The sequence below is a fragment of the Haliaeetus leucocephalus genome, unplaced genomic scaffold, assembly GCF_000737465.1.
Source record: "Haliaeetus leucocephalus isolate CR32 unplaced genomic scaffold, Haliaeetus_leucocephalus-4.0 Scaffold154, whole genome shotgun sequence".
Classification (NCBI taxonomy): Eukaryota; Metazoa; Chordata; class Aves; order Accipitriformes; family Accipitridae; genus Haliaeetus; species Haliaeetus leucocephalus.
This window is the reverse complement of record NW_010972590.1, coordinates 873,912-892,240: the sequence shown is the minus strand read 5'-3', so window position 1 is coordinate 892,240 and position 18,329 is coordinate 873,912.

Genomic DNA, 18,329 nt, shown 5'->3' with positions numbered 1-18,329 from the left:
CGACTTCTTAAAAGCACAGGGTATGTGTGCTGCTAGAGATCACAGGTGTCCAGGCTGTGTAACCATGCAAAGACATTTGACCTGCACTGAGACCAGCCGTTTGCCTGGTCTCGGGGTAGCAGGTGGAGAAAAATCCATCCTCTCTATAGCAAAGGCAAGAAGGAACTACAACACTTCTAATAAAAGTCACCTTCCAAGAGGATTTTTACTTCCTCTCCCCTTTTTTCGACTTCTGAGGTTTCTCCAGCAGCTTTAATGGGAGAGGAGGAGGCAGACCTAAACCCTTGGAGCCTGATGATACTCCCCTATGGCAGGGGATGAGGGACTCCAGCGCTGGGCCAGCCTGGGAGGGCTGACGCCTCCGGCAGCTTTGGCGCTACGCCGTGAGGAGCCGAGGCTGCAGCCTCTGCCCTGCGCACCCCTCCTCGCTCCCGCCCACCGCCCAGCAATACCTGCCTGCCCAGCCCAGGGCAGGCACAGGCGGGGATGGCGGCTACGCTGGGGTAGCCCTCTGTGCGGTAGCCGGTCAGCGTGGCCCTCGGCTGAGCCCTCTCAGAGCGACCCTGGGCCAGGCCTCAGGTGGTGCCAGCAAGGAGCCAAGAGGGAAAGAAACCAGGCACTTTTGGCTGGACATAAATGGAAGGGCAAGTCTATATCAGCTAAACCCTCAGGAAAGTATTTTGAGCTATGTTCAGTCTCTCTCCCTCCCACTGTCCCCACCATCCCCTTCCACCCTGTAAACCATACTCTGTTTCCCAAGACACTCACTGCTTGGCTTCCCGAGGGACTCCTCAGCACAAGCTACGCAACGCGTGTGCCTCCTTACTGCCTTCTTTCCCTGCACTCAGCTCGGCACACGCACCTCAGTCTGCTTCCACCCTTCCCTGCATTTTATCCCCAATATTTCAGCAACTCTCTGGCTTTGATGTCCATTTTCCTCATGCCCTTAAGTATCTGCTTCATTTTGCCTGACAACCTGACTGCATTAGCCAGGTCAGAGCAATATGGCTACCCTTCTTCCTCCTTCTTCCACAGCTGGCTGCAAGGGATCACCCTGGAAGGACACAGTCTCCCTTCTGGCTTGTTGTCCCAGATCCTTGCAGACATGACAAACCATGATATGCAGGCACCATCTCTGCTCTCCACTTTTCCCCCAGCTGGTGAATTACACAGTTCAAGCCTTTTCTTTCTTCCTATAAGGACAGTCAGAGGCAGACCTGGAGGACCACCATTTCAAAACCTTTCTCCATTGCTATGCTTTGAGTACCTCTTATTGATTAGGAGAGGCACATTTTCCTCCCAGTGCTACACTGGTCTTGTCTTCCCACATACAGTAATGTTTTTCCTTACTGAAATGAGCCTTAGTCTCCCATTTTAGCCCAAATGGGGCTCAGATAAAGATGCCTGTGCCTACTCAGGGAGGCTACGAGCTCCTACTGTTTTGCTTTGCTTTGTTAGGAGCCAGTTTTCCCCAGGAAAGATGTCTGCCACATCATAAACTGGGAGCATCGATGAAAAAATGAGGAGGTGGGTGCATGCAGAAAGCACATGGAAAAAAAGAGGAGGAAACAACAGGGCCAGAGTATGGAGAGGAAATCTCACCTTAAACCTGGGGGATAACAAGATTAAGAGGAACACAAGTTCAGACAGGCTCAACAGGACATATGGAGAACATGCAGGGCAAAAGCAGAGGGACAGCAGAAATGAGGTGATAGGAAACAGCGTATTGTACTGTGACACTTATCGCACCAGGTGGTTATGTTAACAGATTTACTGAGGATGCAGGTAAGAGGATGAAGAAATACAAGGGGAGGCAGGGTTTGCAAAGGAGAGTAAAGACTTGGCACAAGGATGAGGAGAGGATTAACAGAGTTCTTCCACAGAAAGCCAATATACTTTCCTCAGTTTATATGAACCCCCCAGGATTGGGCCCTCCAGCTCAAAAAGCAGATGTCAGATTTTAAAACAATCCTTATTATTGTTTCAGGACCTCACAGTTGGCAGTGCAAATAAACAGAGGCACAGAGTAATGAAGTGGCCTGCCCCTGGATGCACAGCTTGTCACCATGACCACTCGGAAGAGTGAATTCCAATTCGGACCACAGCACCTTACCAGTCCAACTGGTTTCAATCTTCCCCCCCAACACACTTCTTTCTTGCTAATGAGCAAGCAATCTCTCCTTCACAGACGCAGAAACATTCCCATAGAGGACTTACTTGCTGTGGAATAGAGAGCCTTTGTTCTTTGTCTAAATTCAGTATCATTAAAAGTAAGCCTAACAGCTGCAACAACACTTTCAACTGGACTGTCCTCTCAGCTACTGAAGCTGTCCAGTTCTTTTCAAATCTTATATTAAAATTTCTCTGTTGCTCCTTATATTTGTTTCTCCAGTTTTCTTCACTTTCTCTTCCTACTGTGAGAAACGCTACAGAACATGCACCTATACAAAATAATATGCAAATCAAGTGCAAAATTTCTTATATTGTAAATGTGATGACAAATACTTCTAGAGACTCTGATAAGAGTCAGGCCAACCTGCAACAGCCCCTTATTCTTAATGCCCTTGTGCATCAGACAACCATTTTGTTTCCTTCCAAATGCCTCCTGAGACATCAGTTCCTCTGCAAAGCCCACTGATGCTTAGTAGAAATGCCACTGGTCCATGAGTGAAAAGAAAACATTCTGGGATCCAAAGGTAGATCCTGCTCTCTGTACCACTCAGCTACTTACTCTGTGTAACTACTTGAAATTACATTATACGGTTGCTGAAACACAGGATTCATTTTAGTTATATGCTGAAGAGACCTCTAAAGTTTCTTGAAGGTCACCCTTGTTGCTATGGTATGAAGAATGCTAAGTGCTCTCCCTGCACTTAATAATGATACTAAACAAAAGGTAGCACCAGAAGATATTTATTATACAGAAATAAATGGCAGTACTTTTTCTTATTTTAACTAATGATTGTTCTATGGTATCAACAAACCAGGCCTGTGTTCCATAGATGGAGTTGATGTGAGGTGTTTCTTTTTTAAATAGCAAAAAAGGGGCATTTTCTCTGTTGTTTACTCAACAATCTCAAAGAGCACTACACACAGAAAGTAAATACTCCATTGCAGCAACTATAGGCTTTTCACAGATCAGCCCAGAAAAGAAAATGATTGAATTAGGAGCAATAATGTCTCCTTTTTTGCAAGTGAAAGAAAGCAAATATTATTTGGATGAGGTCCAAGCAAAGCTTTCCCAGCACATGCTATTTTATTTGAGGTATAAAGGCCTGCAAAAAAAAATCCAGCCAGCTACAGCTTGTGAAGTTTGCCACCTACTGAGGAAAGCACAGCACAGCAAGGCCAGAAAAGGGAAGAAAGAAAAACGATTGTGCTGAAGCTGGTACAGGATAAAGCCATATTGGCTATTGGAGACCATGGCCATAAAGGCTTCTAGAAACCTCTAGACAGCCAACAACGGATCGATTAAACAACAGAAATACTGCTCCTCCTCCTCCTTTATACACAAAGCCTTAGAGACAGTGTTTTATCCTGAATCAGTTCTAGATTTTGTCTTACAAACCTAGAAATGACTGAAAAAAAAGACTCCCAGCTTCTGCAGGGAACATATAATTTCATAAAGATCCAAGGTGTTGAGATGTCCCAAGTCAGAAACTGCTAGGTTATAAAAAGTCACGCTGTAGCCATTTCTAAAACTATATTGGTCATTTTTATTCACCTCCAAGGCCTATAATAAGTACTATTAAAAAACTAAGACTCTGTCTTTACAACAGGAGACATATGAGAAATACTACCTGTTAAAGTTTAGAAATATCTGTTGCGGTTTAGAAAACCTCTCAGTATGCTTTCATGTGAAACGCATGGCATTTACACAGCCTCAGAGCAAGGCATACAGTCCTCACACAGGTCATGGAGACATCACTGAACATGAGAGGGTTGCCCTCATTTCAAATTCACATAGGTAAAATACGTATAAAACTGAAAATGCTATTAAAACCTTTAACAGAGCCATGAATAATAAAAATAAATCCGAGTGTAAAACCTTCAGATGACTTAGAGCCCAGGCTGGTGTTTCCTAGCATCTAGTCATCAGGGTATAAATAAAGCGGCATCAAAATAATACTCCCCTTCTGCAGATGAGATTGCTGCCTGCCACAGCAGAGACCAACAGCTCCACCGCAGAGCTCATCTCCCTCTCTTCAGAGCAGAAATCATCAGCCCTGGCTGCGCCCAGGTGGGTTCCCATTTGAACTTGGAAAGCCTAAAGACCATCAGAGCTACCACATCTTGCACCAAAAGCAATTGCACTACATCTGTAGCAGATGAGTACCTCTGCCCAAGCATACGGCAGTGGCCCTGTGGCCATCTGAGGGCAGGGACGCTCGGACTCCACAGTCAGCTGTACTCCCTTACTGCAATAAACCTCTCTGTGTTAGTGCCTGCGCTGCAGCTACAAAGCAAGCACTAACAGGGGAGAAGAAGTGTTCTTCAAGCAGCCAGAAATCCATTGTTCTAAGGTTGACGTTATATGAAATCATGTCTAAGTGGAAATATTAATTTATTTTAAATAGATGTTTAAATAGCATATATACATATATGCATATGTATTTATATGTATGTATCTGCATGAATGTATATATATATATACACCACAGCAACTGATACCATATAAATAAATGTCAATAGAGATGTATATGAAATACATGTACAACAAAGATGCTGAACAATGACCCAAATTCTGCTAACTCGGTAGTGTCATTCAAAAACATCACCTCTGACAGAAGTGGTTCTGCAGTCTATCACCCACATAGATATATATGCCACTCACATGGATATATATGCATATATATTGCATCTTGCACAGACATAAGATCAGGGTTTGACTGGCACAACCTAAAAACCAGAAATACTTCTTGGCAATAAATCGTGATTATTATTGCAAGGCACCGAGAATGGCATACACTACCCAAATTACTGCATGCGCAGTATACTTTCAGCTTCACACAAAAGCATAATTCACTACACACTGAGCTGGTGTCCACTGCTGTGAACTGCTGCGTCAGTGCTTTCAGAGCGCCACAGCAGCACTTATCGAGGCTGTGCAGAAGCTGTGGGGCCAGCAGTGCAAGGTGCCAGGCAGCTCCGACACACAAAGCAAGCGTGCTCCACTTCCCAGAGCAGCAGTGGAAAAGGGCAGTCACTGCTCTTCCAATGTATAGGTTGAGAGAGTGACTGCCTGGATGAGTAGCTTACTCCTGGTCAATCAAACTATAATGCTGCAGCAAAGCTGGTATACTCACTTTGTGCTGTGATTAAGAGAGCAGTGGCTTCTAGCACACTTGTCCTGAGAAAATCCTATAATGTTGGCCCCTAATCTAATAGCAATGAATTTTAAAATTATTGTAGTCAATGCAAGATAATGAAATAGATTTGTACACTCTGCATTTCTTTGGCTTTCTTTCTGGTGGGCTCAATTAAGTTAGGGGAAAACATTTTGTTTCTTGAGTGCATTAACAAACTTCATTTACAATCAGAAGTAATTTGTCTCAGAATGTCCCAGAAAATCAGCTGCATACCCATCTGCTCATGGTGCTTTATTATCTAATATTTCTTGCAGGTCTTCTTTATCTCTTCCACATCACATGGCTCTGTTAACTCTCTTGGCTCTCGTGCACACAGCAAGGCACTGGCAGTCAAGACGTAGCCTCTCTGGGTTCTGCTATGCTGCCCTCTGTGATGATAGCATGCAAAGCTATTTTCTCAGTAGCCCCAGTTTTAAATTCCTTTCTCATTTTGAGCACGTACCTGGAATCCCCTGGTAGGAAAATGACAGATTTTCAAAGTTTTGCAACACCTGCTTTCTCTCCTGTGGGTGGACTGGGACATCAATGCATCAGGACCCTAAGCCCAGTCCCAGCATCTCGCCCAGCCTCTACATGCCCACCTCATTTCTACTCCTGCTCTGCTCCAAAATGGGCACAGACCCCAAGCAAGATTTGCATTAGCTTCAAATGAGCAATGCACAAGACAGTCTGAGAAGTTTGAAAACAATCTCCATCTGTCTCAACCACCCCCTCTGATGTAATTTCAGATATGTCGTTACCTTTCACATCCTAAATGTCTGAAGAAGTTTGTCCAGCCCTATATGGCAGCTCTGTGCTTTGGATGTGCCACATACCATGTCTACAGGGCTACAGACCTCCATGTCAAAGTGCTCTCTCAGCTAGTATTTTGGCTGTCCCCCCTGTCATGTCCTTGTGCATCTGCAGCTAACACAGCCAACAAGGCAATGACCAGTTTACAGCTGTGGAAACATGAACCCATGACATCAGTTTTTAAAGATGTTTTATCTTGGTGATACTGATAGGATTTTTATTACGCCTTTAGTCTCCAGATCTTGCTTTCTGCTTTTGAGACTGCTGTTTCCTCTGTGAATAGCATTTCCCTATAACCTGCAGCTGTCTGCATTCAGTCCTCCAACTGCTTCTCCAACAATCAGAACATTGTCCTCAATAACATTGCACACATTTCTCCACTTCTGCTAATCTTGTTAGGACTACAACCATTTCTTTCATATCCAGAGAAATAACTCCCATAGCATCTTGTATTCCCAATTCCAATTAGCTCCTGTAAAGAGCAACCCCTTTTTTCCCTGCAGTTTCAGAGTGCCTTCTTTGTTGTTTGTGTGGATCAGGGTGAGGATAGCTCCTGGCAGCTGTCGCTCTCCCTGTGGAGCAGTCTTTCCCTTCTGGGAAGTGCTTACCTGGTCATTTAGGTTATTTACTCAGGATGAGATAAGGATAGTAGAGGGAATGAACTTAGAAGAGGGAAAGAAAAAGCAAACGTGAGAGGTTGCAAGTCACGTGATTGGCGTTGTTTCAGGGTCACTACTCAGGAGCTGCTCCCCACCACTGCAGTTTGGGGCAGCGCAATAAGGCTGCACTTTCTGCTGTACTCATGTCAACCTTGCTTCTGCCAGTGCCAGGGAGACTGGGGTGTTTTCCCTGGTATCGCTGAGGGAGCCCAGGCAGCACCCTCCCAGCCCCGGCAGGGGACCAGCTGGTGAGTACCATGTGGCACTGCCTCTCCCCCAGCATCCTGCAGCAGGAGCATTGCTGGTGGCTCTTCCAGGAGCTTGTTCAGATTTTGTCTGACTGGTCGTAAAACTGTCCTAAAGCCCCTCTGGATCAAAATGCTTCCTTCCTTTTAGAAACATATTATTCATGTGTTTTCTTCTCTCTGACCAATAATGATAGACCACTTTTATAAAGCTTAAAATAAATGATTTAACTGGTTTTGAAGTTGCCTTCCCATGCAAGGCCTAACCTTTGGTACAGATGCAACCATCCGCACCCCCATGTAGGAGACAAATCAGCCTCCTCACCTCTGATTTCTTTTTGGTGACCGACTGGAAGACAGAGCAGTTTCAAGACTAAGATCAAGCCTAATTACTAATGAGTCCAATTTCAACACCTACATCTGTCACTGGAAAAGTGACACATCACCCACAAGCCGTACCAGGAATACCCTCTCACATATTAGAAACAGTACTTGCTGTGCAGGTTTTTTAAGTAGGAAAGTTTAAAGCTGTAATTTCCTTTACATCATCTACCGTGTTTAATTTCCCTGTTCAGGAAGTGCAGGCTGGCATCCATACCACCTGTATGAAGAATGCCTGCAGCATGTTGAGAGGTCTGGAAATTTATGGAAGAGAGTCAAGGCCCTGTTTTTACACACGTGGTGGGTGTGCTTGTTAATTTCACATGAAGGGCAGTAAACATCCTGATCACAACCAGCTCCACCTGCAAAGCTTTGATCAGGGAACAGTGGGAAGGAACATCATGTCGTTGCTGGCCCTGGCCACTCTCTGGGACTGGGACAGCCCCAGGCTCTGCTGCTGGGTTTCCCTGGCCTGGACACAGAGGTGGGGGACTGTGACTAGGTTATTCTCACTGGTGGTGGCTTACCCCACATTCAACAGAAAAGCTGGCTTTCTCTGCTGCCCGTGCGGTTGGTTCTGGCCATCCTTTATCTCTTGCTCTGCAGCTGGGCAGGCTCACAATGTCATTTTTGCTACTGCTGTCTCAGCTCAAATGCTCTGAGTACATAAGAGATGACTGACGTGATGCCTGCTGGCAGAACACCTCATGTCCAGCCAGGTGCCAACGCTGCATGCAGTTCAAGCCTGGAAATACTGGGGTGCTCTGCTTAGAGGAAAGCCTCAACAGGGAAACCCCTTGGGTAGTTCCTCCACTTCCCCAGTTCCCAGTGTGAGCTCCCCGGCCACCAGACATGATCGCGACTGGCCAGCTGTGAGGAGGCTCACTCCATACTACCTGTGTACAGCAACCTACCTGACAGACTAAGTCCAAGGTCTCATGAGCCAGAGGTCTACTGCAAATGTGTTGCTGCTAAAAGCAGGTCTGGGATAGAGAACATAGGGTTCCTGAGTTTTTTTCTTTAACGGGGACATCTTGCAGTGTTTGGCATCTTCTTTGTTTTGTCACCTGTCCCTGCTTATGCTCACAATGTATCCCTGCAATTAACCAGGGCCACTTCAACACACAGCCGCCCTGGAGGGAACGTGAACCTACAGCAGGCAAAGCTGGGTGCCCAGGACATAGGCTGCTCCCCCTGCTGTACACAGTACCCCTGGTGCTTCTGTCTTCAACACAGAGTGCTCTTTCCCTGCATTGAGAGTTGCTGGACTGTAGGTACACCATCTGCTGCCTCCATTATGCCTAGCAGAGGAGGAGGGCTGTGCAGAAACCAGCTGATTTAGGCTTGAGTCTTCATGGAGTTGGGAGAAAAGAGAAGCTACCTGGGTCTTGCTGAGGGTGGGCAAAGTATGTGGAGGAGGGGGGCAGGAAATTATCATTCAGCAAGACCACACCCCACCACCACTTCTCCCAGCTTCTTTCTTCCAGATATGAACCGCAGGATGGTCCAGAGCCACAGAAGGCATCAGTCCAAGAAGGGTGAAGTCTACTAGTGATGAAGGGCCTCTTGTCCGCTACAGAGGTTGGAGAAGGTGCCTACAGAATAAGACTGAGGAAACAAAAATTTGTTCTGTAACTATTATTTTACTGCCAGATACTTCTGTTCCCTGAGCTTTCTGCTTGGATTGAATTGCATAGCGCTTAAAGCCCTACCTCCAAGCCTCAAAAGAAGTGATTTCAAGTGGCACATATTCAGGGTCAGCTGTCACTAAGGTATACTCACTTTGTAATTAAATAAGAAGCAGTGAACACTCTTCCCCACTGCTGGGTGTTTTATCCTACTTTGTTGAAGGAACCAAAATGCATATATCCAAGACTGGAATTTGGCAACTAAAAGGCTCAGACACAGTATTGTGATTGTTAGCAAACAGCTGCTTTCATAACTGCTCTTAAAAAAAAAATCATATGATGTAAAATAGACAAAACAGAAATATCAAAGAGCAAAGGAGGTATACGGAAAAAGCAAGAAAACGTTAAACGCTCTGGAATCCTAGCTGACCAACAAGTGCAATCTTAAACAAAACAGAAATTAAACACAGGCTAATAGAGTTGGAAATCTTGGTTAAAAAAAACCTAAAAGCCAAACCTGAGGTGACATGAAAGGCTGCACTGTAAGGCTCAATCAGTAGAAGACTGGACCAGTGAGATCATTAACAGGAAATGCTTTTTATAGCAATGCTAGGTATCATTACAGGCCTAAAATCATATGCAGAATATCTTAGGTGCTTAAAGGACAAACACTTCCCTAAGCAAGTCTGTTATAGACTGAAGTTAAAGTCTACTAAAAAATGTACTTCAATAAATTTTCTTAAATCAAAATCTTATGAATGTCCACAGGAATAGGAAGGAAGGAAGAAATGCATCAGGAGAAGGAGCAGGATTTTTTTTCCTAACTCAAAAAAACATTTATTAGTTAAAGCTCCATTTTGTGTTACATTTCTTTTAATTTTGCAGATTCACTAATATGCTGCTCGTACTCCTAGCAGTTCTTCCTACTGTTTCGAACTGCTGTGATGAGACAAAGCAGCAAGCAGCCTCGTGTAAGCCAAGCACATGTCAGCTTTTGTCATGGGAACAGGGCCCAGCCTGTTTGTTCTCAGGTGTCCAGCCTCTGGGTTTTGTAATCATGTTCTCCTCATCTAATACTCTCTAATGACACTGCAATTTAATAATATGTAGCTTGTGCAAGCTACTAACAACACGAACTGAAAGGAAGTAATAGAGCTTAAAACGTCTGAATTTCCAGAACATCAGCAACAAAAAAATCTCATGCTGCAACAAAACAATCCATTTTCTTTCAAAAATAAGGAGTTCAATGCCCTTCCATCTGGCTTTCTTCAAAGCTTATCCTTTGACAAATCAGCTACTTAGTGAATTAAGAGATTGAACAGACCTTTCAAAAAGCCTGAAGTACAAACAAACAGGTTCAGGTAATCAGTTTCTGTTTTACTGTCAGCTAGTTTTATACCATAAAACATTTTCCTGATTATTCTCCAACACCCAGAAACTGGTATTCTGGGGTGACTGTGGCTTCATATTTGTTAACTGGAATTTTCCCACAAGGCCTCCTGAACTTCTGAGAAGACAGCTTCATCCAGGCTCTTTAACAAAAAATGTTCACAGCCCCTTCATGGGCACATTACATGAAGTGGAGACTTTGATGAGAAAATACTTGAAAACATTCAAAAGTAATTCACAGTCTTGAACCACCACTAGCTTTTTATGCCTTAAAAAAATCAGCCTTTTCTGGGTGAAACTGCCTCTGTTGTCTCTGGTTGCCAGCTCCCCTGGAAGCCCAGGTCTCCAGAAAGATTTGAGAGATGTTGGGGTTTTTTTTTGTTTTTAAAAACAGTATTGTTTGAGCTGATCTAAACAAGCTTTTACTGATGGTATATTGTCTTCTAGTGCCTCAGGTACATGCTGGTAGCCAACATCAGGTCCCTCAAAAATGTCAGCACGGTGCTAGCAGGGTTAAGAATAAACTGTCCCAAGAAACCCTGCTAATGGCACAGCAGCATGGTGTGAAACTCCAGATGGTGCCGCTGCAGCACTAGAAACTCCTGGTTTCTTCACAAGATGTTGCAAGACACTTTTAAAGGCTCTTCAGTAATGTAAACCACAGAAGTGTTTTACAGTGCTACAGTAGCAGCTGGCCATAGCGGACCAATTAGTACAATCAGATAGTCACACCACACCAAGCACACTGGAATCTATATGGATGCGCTGGGTGGGTAATGGTGGATTATTTGGCATTTGAAGTAGGAGTTACAACGCAAAGTCTTTCTTGTGAGATCCAGCGGGGCTACTGCCCCAGTCTGCTGCTATGCAATTTGGGTGGCAGCTGCCATTATTTAGGCAGAACAGTTTAAACATTACTTGAGTGTTCACCCAGAAATACATGGGAGACTGAGCCTACAGCTACACTTATCTAAGCAACTTATTTTCTAAGAAACAATGTTTTTCATTATAATAATTAACAACACATTGGATTCATGTCCAGGGAACTCCTGCATTTGCCTACCGTAAACTATCTATACATACAAGCTGAGTCCTCGCGCTTTTGCAGTCAGCCCGTTACAACTTTTACCTTGCCTAGCTGTATTGCAGCAGTAAACAGGATTAACAAAGGCTAATACTGATCTCATTAACTTCTCACTCAAAAGTGTATTGGAACATCATCTGTTTTTTTCTTTTTTGTAGTTGTGAAAACTCCTTGAACATACTCCTACATATAAACAAAGATACATATGTTAATCGACCTGTCCCTAGCTAAAAAACTATTTAAGTACTCCATTCATCCAAGATGCCTTAACTGCACGTTTATGACAACCTTAGGCCAGTATGCAAGGTATTAAATGCAGAATGTGCATGCACTGGGGGAACAAGATGAGAGAATAACATGTTCGAAACATGCTTGGCTTATGGATGAACATAATTTCAGGTGGTAGATCAGGTCTTCTGCCTGTCTCTCAGCATTGCTTCTGGTTCCGCAGACACATGGCAGACTCCCTGGCAGAAAGACTACTGGACTAGAAATAGCATAGTCCAAGGCCACTCAGTCTTTTAACAGAAATCATCAGCTCCTTCAATGGTGTCACAGCAACACATGCCAGCTAAATATTTGCCCCCAAGCTGTTATTTCAGTGTTATAATGGCATGCTTTAAATTGGTCAAAACAATGTTTTTCTATTACAAATGAAATCCAACTTTAGACTTAAGATTTTGCTCAAAGGTTCTACTGTCTCTCCCTGGAAATAATCCTCTGTTAATGTAATGTACTTATTCAGATCTTGTGACTGAAAGTTGAGAAGTCTGAGAGTTAAAAACTGCATGTAAACAAACAGTTTATGAAAGTCTAATGGATTTAATCATTGCTAAAAATGTTCACCTATTGGCAGAGCTGTCAGATCCATGCTACAAAAACAATCTTGTAATTTAAGAAGTTTCAGATGAAAGAGCTAGATTCCTTCTGAATATACCACAAGCTACAATTAAAGCTTAGAACAGAATGAGATGAATTTGCATACATGTTCTTCAGGAAAACCTTCAAACTCACGAGGCAGTATCTTTCTGCAACACATCCAGATTTCCTCTTGCCAAGATTACTAGTCAATACTAAGGTTCTCTCTAGGGGTACCTCTTCAGGGATACTTTTTTACAAATGCATTGCATTTTAAAACACTTATCGAGAGGGCAGGGATTAGGCTCCAAACAATTCAAAGAATTGCACAGAAAAAAAAGTTAGTAAGAATATAATTTTTCACATTGCCTCTCAACTGGCAACTACTTCCACTAGCATTTCTCATTCTGCTCCTTATCAGTGTTCTCTTTATGGTTTTATTCGAAGAGATCTTGCAATGTAAGACTTTCATATGACCATTGCACTACTACATCTAATTTTTACAGTGACTGTTGTTACATAAATTGATCCATTGAATTGATCCAAGAGGGTCTCTTCCTTGAATGATGTACTTTATTATGGAGCTAATTATTTACTGGATTGGAAAATGTATTTCTGAAGTTGAAATCCAGTTAAATTATTCCATACCACGAATTGACTAAAGATACATGAGCTTTCATTAAATGAATAGCAATGAAGAATGGGGCTCTCTCAGTTATTTCCGAAATTGCATAATATCCCTGCTCATTGTAGAGTCCCCGGTGCAAAGTTACCCGGTTGGTTGCGGGGGGGGTGGGGTGGGGTGGGGTGGGGTGTTTTTTTTTTAAATGTACACCTAGAATAGGTAACACAGATTATTACCTTTCCATCCATCATAACTGTATTACCCCCCCACAAAGAACAAATTACTTAATGGAAAGGAAGACACCCAACTCCCCACTCTCCCAGCACACACATGCTGGTCAAACAGAGATTTATCAGGCAAAGTAGAAAGAAAAAACTGTGGTCTGCCTTCCTCTCCATCCCTTTATGCCCCATCTAGAGAAACTAAGCAGGTCCGCCCATGGACATACTCATCCCTGCCAGGTGCTGTCTTGGCACAGCAGCATAAGGTATTTGGGGAATTTGAATGCTGAAGAATTCAGTTAGCTTTATGTAGTAGTTGGACATGTAATGTAACCATTATGCTATTTATATTTGTATGATTTTGTCAGAAGTGTTCAGAGATGCTGTTCCCACCCAATGTTTCACTGATGGTTTAAAATCAAAGAACTTAGTTTGAAAATCATCCAGGTCACAGTAAGCATGTTAGCATAAGCAGCGCACATGAAGTCAACTGCTAAAATATAAATATCTTCATAAAAAGAGTTTGAGCTCTTTCTCAGTGGCTTATGGACAGCATCCTGGTCTCCCAAAATTTTGACTTCCTACCCAAGACAGGAAACAAGAAATTAAATTTCCTTCCAGTCTCTTTGGTTGGACTGTGTTGGTAAACTACCCCCCTCAAACTGCCAGACAATCACCTCCAAATAGATAGCACACACTTTTGGATAGAAACAGTTTATTATGTAGTGAAAAATACAATTGTTGTGGTTGTATTGGCTTGTGTGTCACAAAAAACCCCACAAGCCACAGGAGAACTGCTTCAAAATTAAGTGTAAAGGTCCATAAACATTAACCAATTTCACAGGAAATTCAACAGCAAGAGCTTGTAGGACCACCGACAACACATTAACTAAAACAGCTGTTCCAAAATTTGGAAAAGACTGTTTTATTAGCAATCTGAAGAAATCTGTACTCTAACATCAACTCATTTCAACTTTTTCTACTAGGATGATAGGCTCTATCCTCTACATCCTGTACTCAATTTGTTGCTGATATTAGTTCACTAAGTGATTTCTTTCTTTCATCCCCTCAAAATGAGTGCAGGTATTAAACTGTGCTATAGTGGAGAACAGACAGTTGCTATGAAGTCTATGTAAACCCTGTTTTACGAACAGTGCTCTTGGGAAGGCTGCTTATCCTAGGAAAACTTTTGTGCTGGCCCTGGCTACAGCTGGTGTCTATAACACAACTAGACTAGGCTGAGGAGTGTTCCAGACCGTTAAGAACATCCGTAGCCGCCAGCAACTCACTGATACTAGGATCCTTACTACAGCTAATGTCAGTGAAGCTGAAGCACCTTAAAAGGGGCTGGACAGGTGCCCACCCCAGCCTCTAATTTTACACTGAAGACAACACAAGTAACAATTCAAGACCAACTATTTTCATATTAGTTGATTTAATTTAATCTAATTTAGCCTTTAAGTCCGATCAGTATTGATCCTCATTTGAGACACCTGCCCTAAACTTTTCTCTCTGGAGGTCCCCTGAGGAAACCTACAATAGATGCCCAAAGTTCCGATGGATATATTAATCCCAGTTCACACCTGTGTGTGGACAACTATCTAGTTCTAACCCAGAATGAACACAATTAATTTTAAATAAAGTCTTGCCAAGTCAAACAGCAATTCGTAAGGATAAAAGCAAACTTTCTCAATTTAACTTGGAAAAAAACCTAAACCAATTAAATGTTTAAGATCTGGCATTGCAAAACTCCCATGTTTTTTCCACAAATTAGTATTTTTTTTTTAAGATATCTGTCATCCTCAGAAATGGCCATTAGTCATAGCTCTGCAAGGTTTTTACACAGGCACAGAATCCCAATCAGGCTGTACTGGTGACAGAGAGAAAGCCTTCATACGGCAACTTGAAACCTCCTTTCTCTGCAGTTGCCAACAGGGAACTCCAACCACATGGGATCAGCAACCACCCAGATTTCAGGAGCTGGAGGGATTTAAGGACTTCAAAATAACTACTTTGTGTCAACTTGGTTTGCAGTTCATACCTTTTTTCTTTGAATACAGTCCCTGTAAGAGCAGAATTCACTCTCGGCAGCCCCCTCAGGAGCATAGCTCCTTCTCCCTAATTTGGCCTGATGTGAGGTCTACCCTCATCAGCTCTTTTCTAAAGCAGAAAAACCGGTTTTGTTTTGCATTACCTCTGGATCATATTGCCTCCTTTTAGCCAGCAAGTGATTACTCTGCACTGTAATTTTTCTTACTTGACACTTTTCCATCACAATCACATTGCTTTACCCATTCACATTATTATTCTGTTTGGTCCCACAGTCTAATGTGACATCAATGGTTTGGGTGCTATGGAAATCCCTAGCCAATATATCCCTACTTCTACCCCACTCCTATCCTTCACACCCAATTTCCCCTCCATTTTCTCCCTTGACCCCTTCCTAAGGACTGTCCTCTTTCCCATCTGAATGGGGGCAACTGCTACAGCTAGCAAAGACAAGTAGGTATCTTGGTTCTGCACTATTCCAGGGAAGCAGAGAGCACAGGTACTAGTGACAGACAAAACATTTTTCTTTGAAGGCTCTGCTACCCATTTCAGACAGGCAGACAGGTAAGAATAGCATTCCAACCCAGCTGTCCTAGGCAAGTAATGAAAAATTCAATGAAGAAAAATAAAAGCAAAGTGATGGCTCCATTTTTCCTTTTTAGCGTCAGAAGTGTCCAGAAGGAAAAGAGCTGCCAACAGACAAACTTCACTGTTCCAACAGGGTTTCACACAGCAGAAACACTTTGCAACAGTACTCAAAGTCCACGTGGACAAAATTTCCAGACGACACAATGGAGGTCGTTCAGACTGGTAGACCTAATCTCATTTAGGTGCATAGGTAAGATTCCTGAAGTTAAAGAAACTTGCTTGTATCAGAAAGCATGAGTAAACTTTCCATTTTTGTCCTGTCAATGTCAGTCAGTAAAATTTAAATTCAGTTTTGCAGTGGACCCAAACCCAATTGTTATCTCTATTGCAACATACTATTTGAGGGGCATATAAAATAAAAACCACAGCAGTTTTAATTCAGTTAACTGAAAAAGATAGAAAATGGAACATTCGTAATAAGGTCCACCAATTTACCAAGTGGCACTGCAGACTACCCACTGGAACTGTTTGGATGAGAAAAGATATAATTTTATTTTAATTAGATTGCATGACTCCAGAAATCGCACATGTATCAATGCAGTGACTTTTCACTTACAACGTGCAACCAGAATGTGAAGCTAGCTTATTTGGCTCTTCTTCAGATTTCCTTAAAAGAGGGTGAATTGTTCAATAAGCAGAACAGTTACTACTGAACAGCATACAGTATTTCAATTGCAGATTCTAGTTCTGAGGCAAGGTTTATTTTCTTCTGCTTAAATTATTAAAATCTTAGTCTGAGGAAAAACAGCCACAGCATATTCTCTAAGTTGTTTCATATTCACTAGATGCTAAAACATACAGATTGCCATTGGCCTCCAGAGTATACTGCATTTTACATAGCATCCTATTTAACTGTTCATCTTCTGTTAATCTTGAAGTCCCCACAACGCATTCCACTTTCAGCCCTCTTCCTTTTCTTTAAGCTCACAAGAACCTGATTTAAAGCAGCCTCCACTTCAAAGATTCATTATGAAATAGACACAATGATTATCATATTATTTGTATTATTGACTGGAATAAATTAAATAAATTGCTTTCATAAAATATGGACAGTAGAGTAAAATTCATGTAAAATACAGGAGGAGGACTTCCCACTGGGTTGTGAAAAGAAATCGATCTTGAACTTTATTTGTATTACACACAAAACAAGCATAAACTTTTCTTTCAATTCATCTTCTTTTCAAGTGTATAAAACAATGAATAGTAGGTGAAAAAACATCTAACATTTTCTCATTGTCAACAATAATGGGAAGTTTTGAATGTTCCTATGTAAAAAATAACGCAAATTGATTTGAAACGATTGTATTAATGTAAATGTAGAGTTTGTAAAGAGATTTAAGGCAAGCATCTTGTCAAAGTAAAGCTTGAGCATGCACATCCTAAACCACATATAAAATTTTGAACTACAGCTGTATTCCTTTTTAGAATATTGTTTAAGTAGGTTCATCAATGCATGCAATACAGAACCTCTCTTAGAAGACAGAGAAATAAGCTAATCAAGATGGGTTGGGTGTTTTGGATGGAAGCTTTATACCTATACCTCAGCATATTTAGACGCTGTGTTTTGCCTGGACATAAGCTCTATCCCCTTGAGTTAAAACTGTATTAAAAATAAAACCATACTTAAATTCATACTGCCCTCTTTTCTACATCAAGTTTAATTCTGAAGATCTCCTAATGCTCTGAAACAAGTTAAGCCTAACATAAGCTATATAAGTAGCATTAACCTAATTTTACATATCCCTCCACCCTGATTTTAGATACTGAAATAAGAGCAGGTCATTTAAGCATCTCGAAAAAAAGTTATCTTAATATAGTCTTACACCCACTTCATGGTAAGAAAATTAAGCTTTGAGATCCACATTTACATGCTCAAATATATAAGGATTTAACCTCTCAGATGGGATTTCAGTAAAACCTTAACAGTTTTCCCACACAGTGGCATGTCATCAACACTGAGTATTCTTCATCCTATGGCTTCAGATAAGGTAGGTATTGAATCTGGCCCACTCAGCCTGGATGCTCTAACTACAGTTTTTATGGTACAAAAGCACGGCACAGACAACAGACAGCTCCTACTGCTAATGCCTTTGAAGAAGTTACCTCTTTAAATGAGTGACTACATCTAAGAAGGTATTTCTTGGTGCGATTACTAGCTGACAGGTGCTTCCCCATAGACTGGAACTGCATGCTTATGTTTCTAGAAAAAGCAGAATATTTAATTTTGCATTCATTAAACATTGATTTGCTATGCTAACCACAGGCTCTAATTTCTTCCAGAGGCTGGTCTTCTACAAACTGCAAAGTTCAGAGCCATAATACTTAAATTTCTTTATGAAGCTGTCTTACAGAATTTATTCGAAAATGGGTAAGTGACAAGA